The 16,321-nt window shown below is 38.3% G+C and overlaps 1 long non-coding RNA gene across 3 annotated transcripts; it reads right to left on the reverse strand.

Moving 5' to 3' along the window:
- Positions 1-1,215: 1,215 nt before the first annotated feature.
- Positions 1,216-5,150, reverse strand: LOC112765159 (uncharacterized). Of its 3 annotated transcripts, none has more exons than XR_011875233.1 (8): positions 4,612-5,150; positions 3,747-3,906; positions 3,498-3,548; positions 3,199-3,276; positions 2,344-2,377; positions 2,048-2,100; positions 1,835-1,969; positions 1,216-1,647 (listed from the first exon to the last, which is right to left on the reverse strand). It is a non-coding gene; the product is annotated as an uncharacterized lncRNA (long non-coding RNA). The 3 variants fall into 3 exon arrangements; XR_011875234.1 differs by having other exon boundaries at positions 1,835-1,921; positions 2,048-2,190; XR_011875232.1 differs by having other exon boundaries at positions 2,048-2,190.
- Positions 5,151-16,321: the final 11,171 nt, after the last annotated feature.

Raw genomic sequence — 16,321 nt, forward strand, 5'->3', positions numbered from 1 at the left:
CCGCGTGACCCATGCGGACGCGTGACAGAGGCCACGTATCAGAATTTACAGAATACGCCCCCAGCGATTTCTGAAGCCCTTTTTGGCCCAGATCCAAGTACATACAGCATAGACCAGAGGTTATAAAGTGTGGGAATGCACCCATTCAAAGAAAAGAGCTCGCAATTTTCGTTACTTTCGATGATTTAGATTTAGTTGGGAGGGAGATCTTCTCCTCTCTCTCTCTTTTAGGATTAGGATTTAGGATTTCTTCTTGCTTTAAGAGTGACTCTCAATCCAGGTTTTACGTTTCTTTGTTTTAGCTTCCTTTTGCTTTTATTTATTCCAGCACTTGAATTGATCAGTGAATTTATGAATTTCTTCCATGTTATAGATTGTTATTTGAATTAATAATATTTGAGGTATTTTCAGTTTATGATTGTTATCTTTGATTTAAGCTACCATTGCCTCCCATATAAGGACATTTTTATTATTCTAGCAATTTTACTTTTTCCCCTTTTGGTCCTGGTTAAGAAATCAGTAACTCAACAGTTATCAAACTCAACATATTTGATAATCGTTATCTTGCTAATCGAGCTGAACTTAAGTAATCCCAACCTTTTCTTAGGAAATAAATAGGATTCACTACAAAAAAAAGGGTTAAAATGGCGGTTTTTTATGGAAATTACGGCGGTTAGAACCGCCATTATTACCAAAAACGGCGCCTTCAAGAAACGCCAGTATTCTGGGCGCCATTCTGGTTATTACGGCGGTTTTCTGAAAACCGCCGTAATAACCAATGGATAATACGGCGGTTTTTTGATGGTTAAAATGGCGGTTTTAACCGCCGTTTTAACCAAATAAAACGGCGGTTTTGTTATTGTTTAAAATGGCGGTTTGTAACCACCGTTTTTACCAGGATTTAATGGCATCCTTCTTGTTTAAAATGGCGGTTTCTAACCGCCGTTTTTACCTAGGTTTAATGGCATCCTCCTAGTTTAAAATGGCAGTTTCTAACCGCCGTTTTTACCTGAGTTTAATAACATCCTTTTCGTTTAAAAATTAAAATGGCAGTTTATAACCGCCATTTTTACCAGAATATAATGGCACAATTTTCGTTTAAAATGACAATTTTTAATCGTTGTTTTTACCTAAGTTTGATGGCAATTTTATACTTTTTAAAATGAAATTGAAACTACCTATTTGAAGTGATATTTTTGGAATTCAAACTTTAAAATCTATTAATAATCAAAAGGCATAGCCTTAAATCAAACATTATAACAAGATTTTTAATTCATACATAATCTCCGAAAATCAAGAGTCATAATCCAAAAACAAAGTATCAAAGATAACATTTTTCAATAATTCGTTTTACTATCTATATATATATATATATATATATATATATATATATATATATATATATATATATATCCTTAATACATAAAATCTTTATCATGCAAGATCATGCTTCGTTGTTGCTCGCTCCAGAAGACCTACTTCCTAACTCTTCTAGTGATGGAATTTCGACTATGTTGGTGGGCCTGATGTTGATTATGTTGAGAATCTCAGCTTTTGCTAGGTCATGGCTTTTAACACTTTCAAGAACTCATTGATGCGCTCTCTTGTTTGATCACGAGCAGCAGTATCAATCAGATAATCATAAACCTGATGGAGATGCATCACGGTCATAACTCATACACAGATAAAAAAATGTACTATAACCATCTATTGAAGTTACCAGAAATAAATAACTAAGGATATTTTCACAAACTAACAGTGTCAAGTACAATTCAAACAGATCTATTCATGTGGTGATATAAATTCAGGTTCCTAATTAGTGGAAAACAACTACCTTATGTTGTTTGTATTTCTCCCTCACAGCTTGCAAAGAGCCACCTCTCCTGCTGAGGTACAGATCATGTATACTTTGAGCACATTCCTGCAATTCGGCAGGTTTATATCTAGTGAGTTGATAAAGTGCCGCATTCTGTAAACAAAACGTTTAATTTAGTAATTGAATCCAACTTGGATATTGAATCTATGATTTAGAAGAATGAAACATTACCCAAGGATGTGTCTTTGGACTTGGCATAAATCTTGCTAGAAATACAACAGATGCTGCCACCAAAGAAGGCAAGAATTTCACACAATTATAATCCAACAAACTGAGCTCTGCGAGGTAGCTAGTGAGAAACTCAAATTGCAAGTCTAATGTATGCACCAGGAAACAGGAATAATGTTAGTCAACTGATAAACTAGAAACAATATTTTTGGCAATTTCATTAGTATAGAGTAAATTACTATCACCAACATGCTTTCTAAAAATTAGCAACTAGTATATTGAAACAAGAGTTCACTTACATCTTTTCTCTCTTGAGCAACTTTAGAGAATCTTCTGCACATACAAATGAAATGCAAAGCGAGCCAACATGTCAATGACAAAAGTATAGCTAAGAAAAGATGATTCAATACGTCGATGAAAGATTTCATGAATCACATGTGCATGCACCTTAGAAAGGTCTTTACTGTTGAGAAGCTAAATTTAACAAGAGCCAGGAATAAGCAAAAGAATTGAGAAGCTTATAACAAACCAACTTGCTTAATTTAACATCTAAAAATACAATGCTACTTCTAAGTATCTTGACGAATTTGTCAGATTATATATTTTGAATTTCCTTCTAAGGGCTCATTGCCATTTGTTTCACGTGAATTGCATCAAACACTTGAAACCATAACATTATGGAAGCACTAATGCACTATCTAGTATATAGACTCCATTATTAAAACTAACGTTCAATCTATCTCAATTTATGAGTAAAATTAGCTAAATAATGCACACACTGTTCTTCTTTGTTTAATTATTCTACTATAGTAAAAAAGCAAGCATAATTGAATGAATTGATTATAAATATACTTAATGTAGAATTTGGTCCAAATAGTAAAGCAAGTCACCCCGGCCCCTTAATTAGTTGGTCTCTTTATTATAATGTATAATCAACTGCATCATATTTTATCAATCTGGAGTTTTTGACACTTGCTATCCTCGGTGTCTCAAAATAAGAAATTAAATTAGTGATCGAAGCTCAATTACTTTAATTTAAACAAGTAGTTGTGTATATGCAATGGAGGATGTGGTTATGTGATAAAATCAATAAAAATAAGTCTTCTTCTAATAGTTACAACCCAATAAACTTAGTGGGAAGTTGGAAAACTTACGTGATAGACCAATTCTGGCCAACAGACCCTCACTCTTCATCAATCCCATAATCTTCTAGTAAATCCTTGCTTTGCTCTCTGCAAATCAAGTTTTGAATTGGTTCAATTTATCAGAAAAAGATACTTCAGCCAGAGACGATGTCTTTGTACTTATCACTGTCTTTTGTTCACTTAAATTGAAGAAAACAACATACAGTTCACCTAAACACGTATATAAAGTAAGGAATTAAGACTCTATTAAATGCTTGAATGATATATTGATTATTGAGATTCATCTAAAGTGTTGGTTGGCAATTCACCTCTTCTTCCTTTTGCAATCCAAGAGCGAATCCCACCAGGACTAATACCATCTGCATGAACGACCAATTTGGATTATGAATAACAAAGAGGCACTGTAAAGACTTATAAAGGTGGTATCCAACTTTCAATAGAATCTATATATATCAATCAACAAAATACAAATTGGGCCAATGCAGGCTTCTATACTTATTTCTAGAGATTAAGGGCCACATGCAAATCTTGTATGTGAAATATGGAGTAAAGCATACCTGATTTGCATCCCATCTGCAAGCAGAAAATGTACCTCTCTTGAACTCCTTAGAAATAAGCTTTTGTTTTGGGGAAGCATCCAAGCAGAATTTCATTTCGTTGGTTGCAACCAAATGATGTTTACCCCGATAGTCCTCTTGATGCGTACTCTCGCCATCTCTGTATCGGTAATATAACAAGCTATATTGTTAATGATGAAAAACAAATAATAGAATAAGTATTATATGGAACAGAGAAGGATAAAGTATGATTACAATCTGAACTAAAATTCCCTACTCTTGTGTACACAGAAAGGAGGCTGAAGCTAGTTTGCAGACCAAGCTTATTCCTGGAACATACTTAGCTAAGTCTAACTATTCATCTAGTATAACTAACTAACTAAACAGCTTCTAACTACTTCTAATTCTAACTGACTGAGCTGGCAGCTGAGTAAACTACAATTCCTCAAACTATCATTAAATTACGATATAAATTGAAAAAAGGTTCTGGCTCAATATAATAACAACCATAGTAATAGCTATAATTGAACCCTGTCATTTTATCAAACACAACAAAAGCATTCATTCATTCATTCATTCATTCACAACAAAAGCATTCATTCATTATATATGTCAATCTTCATATTCAAACCCGTTCACAAAAAGGCAAGAAAGGGAAAAAAAAGAAAAAGAATAAAAAAGGCCTAAACTGCCATTCTCATAAGCAACAAATCAGCAATGCAGTCATTGTGAAAGAGAAACAAACATATAGAGCAATCAACGTTAAAGAGAAAGCGAGCAAAAAACGAAAAGATCGACGGAGAAGTCACAAAAAAGAAAAGATCTATCTAATATAAGAGCTTATTAGAGCGAGGATCGCGAGTACCTGGTACCGGAGAAATCATAGAGTTAGTGCTGGAAAAGATCATAACTCCAACCTCAGCATCGCACAAAATCACAAGCTCCTTCGCCTTCTTCAACAAACCATTCCTTCACTTCGAGAACGTCACTTGCCTGCTCGTGGAATTGTCGATCCTCCTTATCGCGATCTTCCCTCTCTCCATCGCTCTCAATCAAAACCCTAACTCCTCGATCCAGAATCACCATTTCTGTTCATCACAGATCAACAACCAAAACTTCAATTTCACTAAGAGTGAAGAAAAAGAAAAGTCAAAAACAGAAAAAAATGAACTAAAAAGATAGCTCAAGGAACAGCCAGAAGAAAGTGAAAACTGAAAGTATCGATTCGTCGGAGAACGCCACTGAGAAGATCGTCACCGGAGCAGCGCTGGAGAAGATCGTCACCGGAGCACCGCTGGAGAAGATCGTCGTTTCGGGTTTCAGTCGCTGGAGAGCGCTGCTGAGAAGATCACTGGAGCAGCTTCACTTTTGTAGGGTTTCACTTTCACCAGATCAGCATTAAAGTTTTTCTTGGGTTTGGGCCTTTTTATTTTTTAAGTAATGGCTTGGATAATGGCGGTTGAAAACCGCCGAAATCACCAAAAAAAAGTGCAATTTTAGAACTTAATTATGGCAGCATCATAAAATGCCATAATACCTGAATATTATGGTAGTTTTTTAAAATCGCCATAATATAAATGCCATTTTAAACTCTTTTTTTTGTAGTGATTCAAAGGTCAATTTAATTAGTCCCTTGACTTTCTTTTGCTTTAGTAAAGGTTGACCAAGTGGAATTTAGATTCAACTTTCATTATATTTGAGAGAGATAACTAAGTTGGACCTCTAATTTCTCTTACCTTGCCAAAAGTTTGCTTTATAGTATTTATTTATTTTAATTGCCATTTACTTTACTTGTCATTTAAATTACTTGCTTCTCATCTTCTAAACCCCGATTACAACCTTTATAGCCAATAATAAGAACATACCTCCTCGCAGTTCCTTGAGAAGACGACCCGAGGTTTGAATACTCGGTTAACAATTTCTAAAGGGGTTTGTTACTTGTGACACCCAAAACGTTTGTACGAAGGGATTTTTGTCGGTTTAGAGACTATATCTACAACGCAACTGTTTTTATGACATTCTTTACTGGCAAAAATTCCAACGTCAAAATGGCGCCGTTGCCGGGGGAACTGCTAACGTGTGCCTTATTATTGGTTATTGTAAATATTTTTCTTTTGCTTGTTTATTTATTTTTGTTTTTCCTTTTTATCTTTATTTGCTACTATAAACTCTCACCCCTCTTGCTTTGAGTTTGGTTCTAATACTGTTAAAGGAAATAGAAGTTACAGCAGGAATGTGCATCAAGGTCAGACCAATCAAGGATGGATGGAACCAAGAGGATCTAATCAACCCTTTTGGCAGCAACACCCTCCGAGATATCCTGGACAAAGACATTCTACAATGCATACCCAGCTGAAAGATATGGTGGACAACCTTGTAACTACCAACAAGCCCCACCCCGTGCATGTAAACCATCCTTTCAACATAACCTCGAACCACCACACTCACAAGCTTCTCTTCACCATTCGCCACCATATGATCCTTCCTTACCCCAGTACCAATCCAATCGCTCCCAATCACCACCACTTTCCTTTGTGTCATGTCCAAGTCCAGCAACCCGAGAAGCAGAGGCTCGCCTAAAAGAAACAGTAAATAAATTTCAAACAACCATTCAACAACTGGAGAAAGCGATAATTTAATGGGTTTCTAGGCGTTCAAATACACAAGGATTAGCCACAGCTCCATGTGGACAGCCCAATGAAGAGCGTAGCATGAAGGAGATACCAGAAACTCCAGTGGACAAGACAGAGAATGAATTTGTACTAGAACAATTAGAAGAAGTTATCTTTGTTCAAGAAGAAGAGTTGGTTGAAGACCTAGGAGATGCTGAACTTCCATGGGAATCCAGAATTGAGGAAAACTCCGTCCAGGATGCTACAGTTGATGCTAAGGAGGATACTGTACAATCTCGAAGGCAAGTCGTTTATGAGGAATCAGACGGAATAATCCAAGAAGCAAATTCCCTTAATAATGATAGTCACAAGTCTAGGTCTCTTGGTGATGAACTTGCATCCGCAAGTGAATTCTCTGAGATCGAAGAATCTTCCCCAAGTGAATATGAAGATGATGCGGAGGTAGATTTCGCTCAACCTCCAATCTATGACTCAAGTGATGAGGAAGACATAGAAGACTTTGACCAGGACACAGATACAATTGAAGATCTTTGCAAAGAAGTGGAGGAATTCACAGAAGGGCACAAGGAAATGGAACTTGCAGAACCACCAAAAACACATATCCCAAGGCCGTTACCACCTAATACAAGCTTCAAGTGGGTACAATCCTTAACTTATAACTTTACTTATTCACTTGAATACGGTTTGCTTGAAACAGATGGCCAGCTTAGAGCTCTCTGCGGCTTTAAGAGTAAGAGGAAAATGGCTCGTACTCAGAGCTGGTGCACAAGGTTTAATAAGGTTCCACGCTTCACCTCGAAGTACACGGATTGGTTTCATGCTCAATTGCATGGATCACGGAGAACGTTTGGTCACCACAGTAGATCAAGACGGAGGCAGATTTAAAAGCAAGGCCTGGAATTCTGGAGTTTATTCCGACATTTGTCACCCCGGGAGCCTAACAATATATTTGAAGCTGTTCAGAAACTTTGCGTGCCTAGTTTGGGACCCCGAAGGCTATTGGCATTCCAAGAACTGGTGGAGATTTTTGGACGAATTTAAACATAAACCGCCATAACAGGAAACTTCTCCAATGTCCAGCTTAAGGACTTTAACTAAAAGTGTTAGGTGGGAGACAACCCACCATGGTATGTGACGTTGGGATTTTTGCCAGTAAAGATTTTCATAAAAATAGTCGCGTTGTAGATATAGTCTCTAAACCGACAGAAATCCCTTCGTACAAACGTTTGGGTGTCACAAGTAACAAACCCCTTTGAAATTGATAACCGAGTATTCAAACATCGGGTCGTCTTCTCAAGGAATTGCAGGGAAGTGTGTTCTTATTATTGGTTATGAGTTTGTAAATTGGGGTTTACTAGGAAGTAAGGTGGGAATATGTTATATGACAAGTTTTATTAATGTATAAGATAAGAAGCAACAATAGTAAATGGCAGAGGAAATAAAATAATAATAATAAAAATAAACTCTTGGAAAGGTATTAGAAATTGGAAGTTCTATCCTGGTTATCCTTATCAATTGCGATGAGAATTGGATTTTTCTCCCACTTTGTTAACCTCTAACTATGAAGGTAAGTGAGGTGGATGAATTCCAATTTTCAATCAACAATGAGTTTGATAACTCAAGGGTTACCAATTATTTGACCAAAGCCAAAAGGAAAAAAAATGGTAAATTTATTGAAATAAAAATGTCTTCAGATGGGAAGCAGTAATCATGTAAATAAAAGAAAGCAATCATGAATTGAAATACCTCAAATAAAATTAATTAAGAAAATTATATGTAACATGAAAGAGTTCATAAATTAAATAAAAATAAAGAATCTGGGATTGAGAGTCACTCCTATAACTAAGAGAAATCCTAAATCCTAATCTAAGAGAGAGGAGAGAACCTCTCTCTCTAAAAACTATATCTACTCCTAAAATTGTGAATTGTGAGAGCCCCCTTATGAATGGATGCAGTCCTCCACTTTATACCCTCTAATCTGTGTTTTCTGGGCTGCAAACTGGGTCAGAAACAGTCCAGAATTCGCTGGTTTCGAATTTTGCCACGCTGGATTTTCGTCACTGCGACACGGACGCATGGATCACGCAGTCGCATCGCTTAGCGTCAAGGGAACTATAGCATATTATATATCAAATTGAAGCCCCGGACGTTAGCTTTCCAACGCAACTAGAACCGCGTCGTTTGGACCTCTGTAGCTAAAGTTATAGCTGTTTGAGTGCAGAGAGGTCAGGTTGGACAACTTAGCAATTTCTCCAACTTCTTGCATTCCTTCCACTTTTGCATGCTTTCTTCCCATCCTCCAAGCCATTCTTGCCTTATAATATCTGAAAACACTTAACACACATATCAAGACATCTAATGGTAATAAGAGAGGATTAATAATAAGCAAATATAAGATCAAAGAAGCATGTTTTCAATCAAAGCACATAATTAGGAAGGAAATATAAAACCATGCAAATATTATGAATAAGTGGGTAAAGAGTTGATGAAATCCACTCAGTTGAGCACAAGATAAACCATAAAATAGTGGTTTATCAACCTCCCCACACTTAAACAATAGCATGTCCTCATGCTAAGCTCAAGAGAAGCTATAAAGAATGAAGAATGTATGAAACGCAACCTATGAATGTAACTACATGTAGAATTTTTCCACCTACTTAGTTAAAAGTAAACAAATCTTTCAAGAGGAAATATGAACTGGATTTCACTAATTCAAATCATGAAAATGAAGTACAAATAGACTTGCAAGAAGAAAATAGCTCATGAAAGCAGGGAACAAGGGATTGAGCATCGAACCCTTACTGGTAGTGTATACACTCTAATCACTCAGGTGTTTAAGGTTTGATTCTCTCAATTCTCTACTAACCTTGCTTTCTAAGACTTGCTCTTCATCTAACAATCAACAAAAATTTAATGCACAGATACACATATCAAGAGGTCTTTTAAGGGTTGTAATGGGGTTAGGGTCAAGGTAGGATTGTATTTGGCCAAGTGGACTAAAATCTGAATCCTTAATTAACTTAAACTTTCCACCTAACTTTAGACAATCCATGTAATCACAATACAAATTCTAACTATCCATCAACCATGTTTTCCACATTATTCATGCATTCTAATTCTGAGTACTGTACATATGCATTGCTTTCACCACTTACTTTGGGGCATTTTGTCCCCTTTTTCTTATTTGTTCTTTTTCTTTTCTTTTTTTTCTCTCTTTTTTTCTCTCTCTTCTTTTTATATATATATATATTTTTTTTCTTTTTCTTTTGTTTTTCTCAATGCATATGATTAATTTATTGAATGCACGAACATGTCCTAAACATTTCTTTCACATTTTTAGAAAATTCTAACATACTCAATTCTCAAACCAAATATTTCCAAACCCAATTTCCCACACTTAAATCATAAGCACTCTCACTAGTCTAAGCTAACTAAGGATTCAAATTAAGGACATTATTGTTTTCCGCTTAGAGTTAATGATGTGCTAAAGTAAAGAACAAAGGGGTAAAATAGGCTCAAATTGGTTTGCAAAGGATAATGAAAGGTAAGGCTATATGGGTATGTAAGCTCAGTGAAACAAAGGCCTCAATCATGTAAGTGTATGCATATATCAAACAAGGGAAATATAGAATTAAGCAAGACAAAGATCACAATTTTAGAGAGAAAAACACACACCAAAAACTAAAATATTAGTTGATAAAATGCAACCCATTTAAATAGGCTCAAAATCTCAGGTTTTGTGTGTTCGAGCTCTAAACCATGCTCCAGTATAATATCTCTTCAAACAAGTGTAACATTAAATTTTTTTTTTCAAATTAGTGAAATGCTCTTAAAAGGTTTCTTGAAAAAGAAAATATTACTTTAACCAAGTGGTAAAATATGCAAAAAATCAAACAAATATGCAATCAAACATGCAAATGCAACAATGAACAAACAAATAAAATAAAAATTTTGGTGTTGAGTCAGGAAATAACTAACCCATACCGATCTCCCCACACTTAAAGATTGCACTCCTCGGTGCATGCTGAGATGTGCAGGTGGACGGGTTGCTCCAACTGACGCTTGTAGATGGAGGTGTCTTAGTTGGAGATCTCTTGGTTCCTTTCCTTGCTGGTGTTTTGTCAGTGACCTTCTCTTTTTCTTTCTTGGTACCCATGCCTAAGGAAGAAGAAAAAGGAAGAGTGTGAAATATAGAAAACTAAGACCGGAAGGGAGGAAATTCCAAGTGATAAGGAATGCCAAAGGAAAGATGATAGTCCATCTACATGGTAGCTACAACATGTAGGAAAGACAACAATAAAGATTAAAAAGGGCAATTCAAAATAATTAGATGCAAGAGGGTAAAAACATGCAAATAATAGGCATGAGAAGCATAGCTCAATCATAAATATGCCAAATTAAAGAGCATGTGTAATGATGACAATTGTGAATGATAATCCCAAATACATTGGGTGTGCAAGTTAAAATAGGGATGAAAATAATGTAATCCAAATGTATGTGAGAACCATAAGTAAATGTCAATTGTCAAATAAAATAAGGCACTTGTCCAAATAAAACTCCAACACCAATGAGAATAATGCAATGAATGAAATATGCAAATAAATGAAGTAAAATAAAATGAGAGGGAAAAAGGATGAGAAGAAGAAAAGAAAGTGAGAAAGGAGAGAGAAGGAAGAAATTAGGATTAGAAAAGAGAAGATAAGAAAATTGGCACTAATCTGGATAGGTTGTGCGGCGCTGGTGACGCGGTCGCGTAGGTGACGCGGTCGCGTGGTGCGTGATAAGGTTGGGTGACGCGGACGCGTGGGGCACGCGATCGCGTGACTTGATTTGTGCTAGTGGCGCGAGTGCAGCCTCGCGGTCGCACAACTCTCTGTTCAAAACTCAGTATTGCCAAAGTCCAGGGTGACGCGGTCGCGTGGTCGACGCGATCGCGCGGGTGGCCTTATTTCCAATATGACGCAGACGCGTGGGTGATGCGTTCGCGTGGCAGGGCTTGTGCTACTAGCACGGGTCTAGCCCAACTCCAGCTCAACTTTCGGCCATGTACCCGGTTGACGTCGATTTTCAGGTCACGCGGTCGCGTGGGAGGCCGTTTTTCCCAGGTGACGCGGTCGCGTCAGCGACGCGGTCGCGTGGGGTGATTTGTGCCATTCGCACGCCTCCAGCGCTGCTCCTGCGAAACTCTCTGTTCATATTTATTGTCTCCCATCTCCTTGCGACGCGGACGCGTCGCTGATGCGGTTGCGTCGCGTGCTCGCTTTTTTTTTTTAATCTGAAAAGATGCAGAATGCAGTGTTAATATGAATGTGATGCAAAACTCCAGGATCAATAAAATAAAATAAAACTTGAAAACAAATAAAACTAAATAAAAATGAAAAATGAACGATCATACCATGGTGGGTTGTCTCCCACCTAGCACTTTTAGTTATAGTCCTTAAGTTGGACATTTGATGAGCTTCCTGCTATGGTGGCTTATGCTTGAACTCATTCAGGAATCTCCACCAATGTTTGTAATTCCAGTAACCTCCGGGGTCCCAAACTCGGCACGTAAAGCCTTTGAGCAGGTTCAAACAGATTCTTAGGCTCCCGGGGTGTTGGATGTCAGAATAGATTCCAGGATCCCAAACCTTGCTATTGCACCCGTCTTCTTGTTGATCCTCATGATTCCATCCGGGTGGCAAGCAATCTGAATTCTCACTAAAGCGGCCAAACAACTTCCTAGACCCATTCAGTTGAGCTTTATACCAACCCTTGCGTTTAAACTTAAAGCTTCCAACCATAATGAACCTTGCAGGACAGTTCTTACCACTGACCATCTTCCTCTTACTCTTTATGCCACAAAGAGCTCTAAGTTGACCATCCGTCTCCAGTAGCCCATATTCAAGTGGAATTAGAAAGCTAAGGGATATGAATTTTACCCACTTGAATGTTGTGAAGGATGATGGCAACTTAGGGGGAGGCATTTTTAATGAAATTGCAAGCTCCACTCCCTTGTGCTCTTCTCTGATAATTACCACCTCTTTGCAAGCTTCTTCAATTTCAACCTCTTCCTCTTGGTAGCTTTCTTCTAATTCAATCACCTCTTCATTGCTTTCCAAGGGTATGGGAGGTTGTGCTTCTTCTTCTTGAATCTCCATCTCTTGATCAACCTCTTCCAAGTCTTCAACTATGATATGCTTTGGAGGTTGTACACCCTCCTCAGCATCAATTTCAACCGTCTTGGAAGGAGGTTCTATGACTGGACTTTCCCATGGAGGTTCTGCATCTCCTAAGTCTTCAACCACTTTTTCCTCTTTAATAATTACTGCTTTGTCCAGTAGTTTTAATATAAAATCATACTCATCCTTGATGATTTGCTTTCCATGACAACTCCTTTCAATTGTTCTTTCATCTTCAAGGGTATTTACTACCTTCACCTTTAGGGCCTCCTCTAGCTCTTTATGAAGTATGGATTTGCGAAGATGATTCTTTCTTTCCTGTTCCATATCAATAGCATAATTGGGATCATCTTGTTCTTGGATTGATGGATGTGGGTGCTCTTCCATGGATGGTGGTGATGGGATGGAGGGATTATTCTGTGGTTGACAAGGAAGTGCACTAGGGCTTGAGGGTTGATTGTTGAAGGTACTCAGTGGTCTGATTTGGGTGAAGAGAGCTTGTATAGTAGAGTTTAGATCGGCAAGTACTTTCTCCATGGAGGTTTGGGGTGGATCTATGTATGGTTCATTTGGTTCATAAGGTGGTTGGTATGGTGGATGTGGGTTAGGGTCATATGGAGGTGAATGGTGGAAAGGGGCTTGTGAGTATGGTGGTCCCAAGTTGTGTTGAGGAGGTTTATAGGCATATGATGGTGGTTGTTGATAGTCCATTGGAGGCGGTTGTTGCCATGAGGGTTGATTAAATCCTTGTGGCTCCTCTCATCTTTGATTGTTCCAACCTTGATGCCTGTTCTCACGGTAATTTTTTCTTCCTGCAACATAATTGTAACCAGACTCATAGCCAAAGGGGTGCGAGTTCATAGTAGCAAAAAAAAATTAAAAACGAAAATAAAAGTAAATTTTAAATTAAAAGGTTATTCAAATTTTGGAATTGAAAATTAAATTTTGAAATTTGAATTTTGAAATAAGATAAGATAAGATAAAAATTTTAAAATAAAAAACAATAACCTCTTAACTTAAGAAAAAAGCAAAAATAAAAAACAAAAACAAATAAACAAGCAAAAATAAAATATTTACAATAACCAATAATAAGGCACACGTTTGCAATTCCCCGGCAACGGCGCCATTTTGACGTTGGGATTTTTGCCAGTAAAGATTTTCATAAAAACAGTCGCATTGTAGATATAGTCTCTAAACCGACAGAAATCCCTTCGTACAAAGGTTTGGGTGTCACAAGTAACAAACCCCTTTGAAATTGATAACCGAGTATTCAAACCTCGGGTCGTCTTCTCAAGGAATTGCAGGGAAGTGTGTTCTTATTATTGGTTATGAGTTTGTAAATTGGGGTTTACTAGGAAGTAAGGTGGGAATATGTTATATGACAAGTTCTATTAATGTATAAGATAAGAAGCAACAATAGTAAATGACAGAGGAAATAAAATAATAATAATAAAAATAAACTCTTGGCAAGCTATTAGAAATTGGAAGTTCTATCCTGGTTATCCTTATCAATTGCGATGAGAATTGGATTTTTCTCCCACTTTGTTAACCTCTAACTATGAAGGTAAGTTAGGTGGATGAATTCCAATTTTCAATCAACAATGAGTTTGATAACTCAAGGGTTACCAATTATTTGACCAAAGCCAAAAGGAAAAAAAATGGTAAATTTATTGAAATAAAAATGTCTTCAGATGGGAAGCAGTAATCATGTAAATAAAAGAAAGCAATCATGAATTGAAATACCTCAAATAAAATTAATTAAGAAAATTATATGTAACATGAAAGAGTTCATAAATTAAATAAAAATAAAGAACCTGGGATTGAGAGTCACTCCTATAACTAAGAGAAATCCTAAATCCTAATCTAAGAGAGAGGAGAGAACCTCTCTCTCTAAAAACTACATCTACTCCTAAAATTGTGAATTGTGAGAGCCCCCTTATGAATGGATGCAGTCCCCCACTTTATAGCCTCTAATATGTGTTTTCTGGGCCACAAACTGGGTCAGAAACAGTCCAGAATTCGCTGTTTTCGAATTTTGCCACGCTGGATTTTTGTCACTGCGACGCGGCCGCATAGATCACGCGGTCGCGTCGCCTAGCGTCAGGAAAACTATAGCATATTATATATCAAATCGAAGCCCCGGACGTTAGCTTTCCAACGCAATTAGAACAGCGTCGTTTGGACCTCTGTAGCTAAAGTTATAGCCGTTTGAGTGCAGAGAGGTCAGGCTGGACAGCTTAGCAATTTCTCCAACTTCTTGCATTCCTTCCACTTTTGCATGCTTTCTTCCCATCCTCCAAGCCATTCCTGCCTTATAATATCTGAAAACACTTAAAACACATATCAAGGCATCTAATGGTAATAAGAGAGGATTAATAATAAGCAAATATAAGATCAAAGAAGCATGTTTTCACTCAAAGCACATAATTAGGAAGGAAATATAAAACCATGCAAATATTATGAATAAGTGGGTAAAGAGTTGATGAAATCCACTCAATTGAGTACAAGATAAACCATAAAATAGTAGTTTATCAGTATGGTCGCTTCTTTTTCAATTTATTTCTTGTTAATTGCTTTCATTTTTCCTTTTTCATTTTAATATTAAACCTGGAATCATGCATAGCATTCATGTTAAACATTGCATTCTGCATTTTTCATGCATATATATATATATATATATATATATAAATATATATATATATATATAAAAGGGGGTGCACGACGCGACCGCATGCCCCATGCGATCGCGTCATATTGCGAAAAACACCACCCGTGCGACCGCGTGACCCACGCGGCCGCGTGATATATATATATCGGCGTAAGGATCCAACGAACAGAAAGTTAGGCTGGAATCGTGCAGCCCTTGTGCGTTTCGCACAAATTGGCCCACGCGATCGCATGCCCCATGCAATCGCGTCCCTTGCACAATACCAATCCCACGCGACCGCGTGAGCGACGCGATCGCGTCGCATGGATTGCACATCACCCCAAAAGGAGACAAAGAGTTGCGCTAAAACGGCGCTGGAGTCGTGCGTTTAGCATGAATTCCAGCGACGCGATCGCGCGACCCACGCGATCGCGTCACCCCTCTTTCCCCCCTCTCATGCGATCGCGCGCCCCACGCGATTGCGTCACTCCCATTTTCACCCCAACCACGCGGCCGCGTGGATTCGAAAATATAACCCCCCAGCCACGCGAACCCTATCAGTCGCGCAGCCCCCCACCCCCAACCCTCTTCTCCCTCTCTGCTTCTTCTTCCTCCAGCCACCACCCAGCACCACCCAGCCGCCATCGTGCCACCACCCAGACGCCACCGCCGTCCAGACACCGCCGCCGTACCACCCCCTCCCCCTTTTTTTTCTTCTTCTTTCTTCCTCTCTCCTCCCCTCTCCGCCACCACCCACCACCGCCGGCCATCCAGCCGCGCCCCCCCTCGGCCACCCACCTGCAACCCCCCCTCCCTTCCTCTATCACTACCCTAAGACCCTATCCCCATTCCCCCTCAGCCGCCACCGCGCCGCCGTGCCCCGCCACCGCGCCGGACACCACCGCCGCCATCACCCAACCGTTCTGCTTCTTTCGCTTTCCAGGTTCCGCAACACACACTCCCTTTTATCTGTTTGTTGTTTTTCTGTATTTTTTTCCGTTTTTGTTCATACTTAGGATAGATAGATATGCATGCTGTAGTGGATTTTTAGGTTGTTAGGTAGCTTAGGCTGTGGTTAGTGGATCTAGGTCTGTTTACTTGCACTGTTCCTGTTTCTGTTTTATCATAACTACA

The sequence above is a fragment of the Arachis hypogaea genome, chromosome 17 (assembly GCF_003086295.3).
Source record: "Arachis hypogaea cultivar Tifrunner chromosome 17, arahy.Tifrunner.gnm2.J5K5, whole genome shotgun sequence".
NCBI classification, from domain to species: Eukaryota; Viridiplantae; Streptophyta; class Magnoliopsida; order Fabales; family Fabaceae; genus Arachis; species Arachis hypogaea.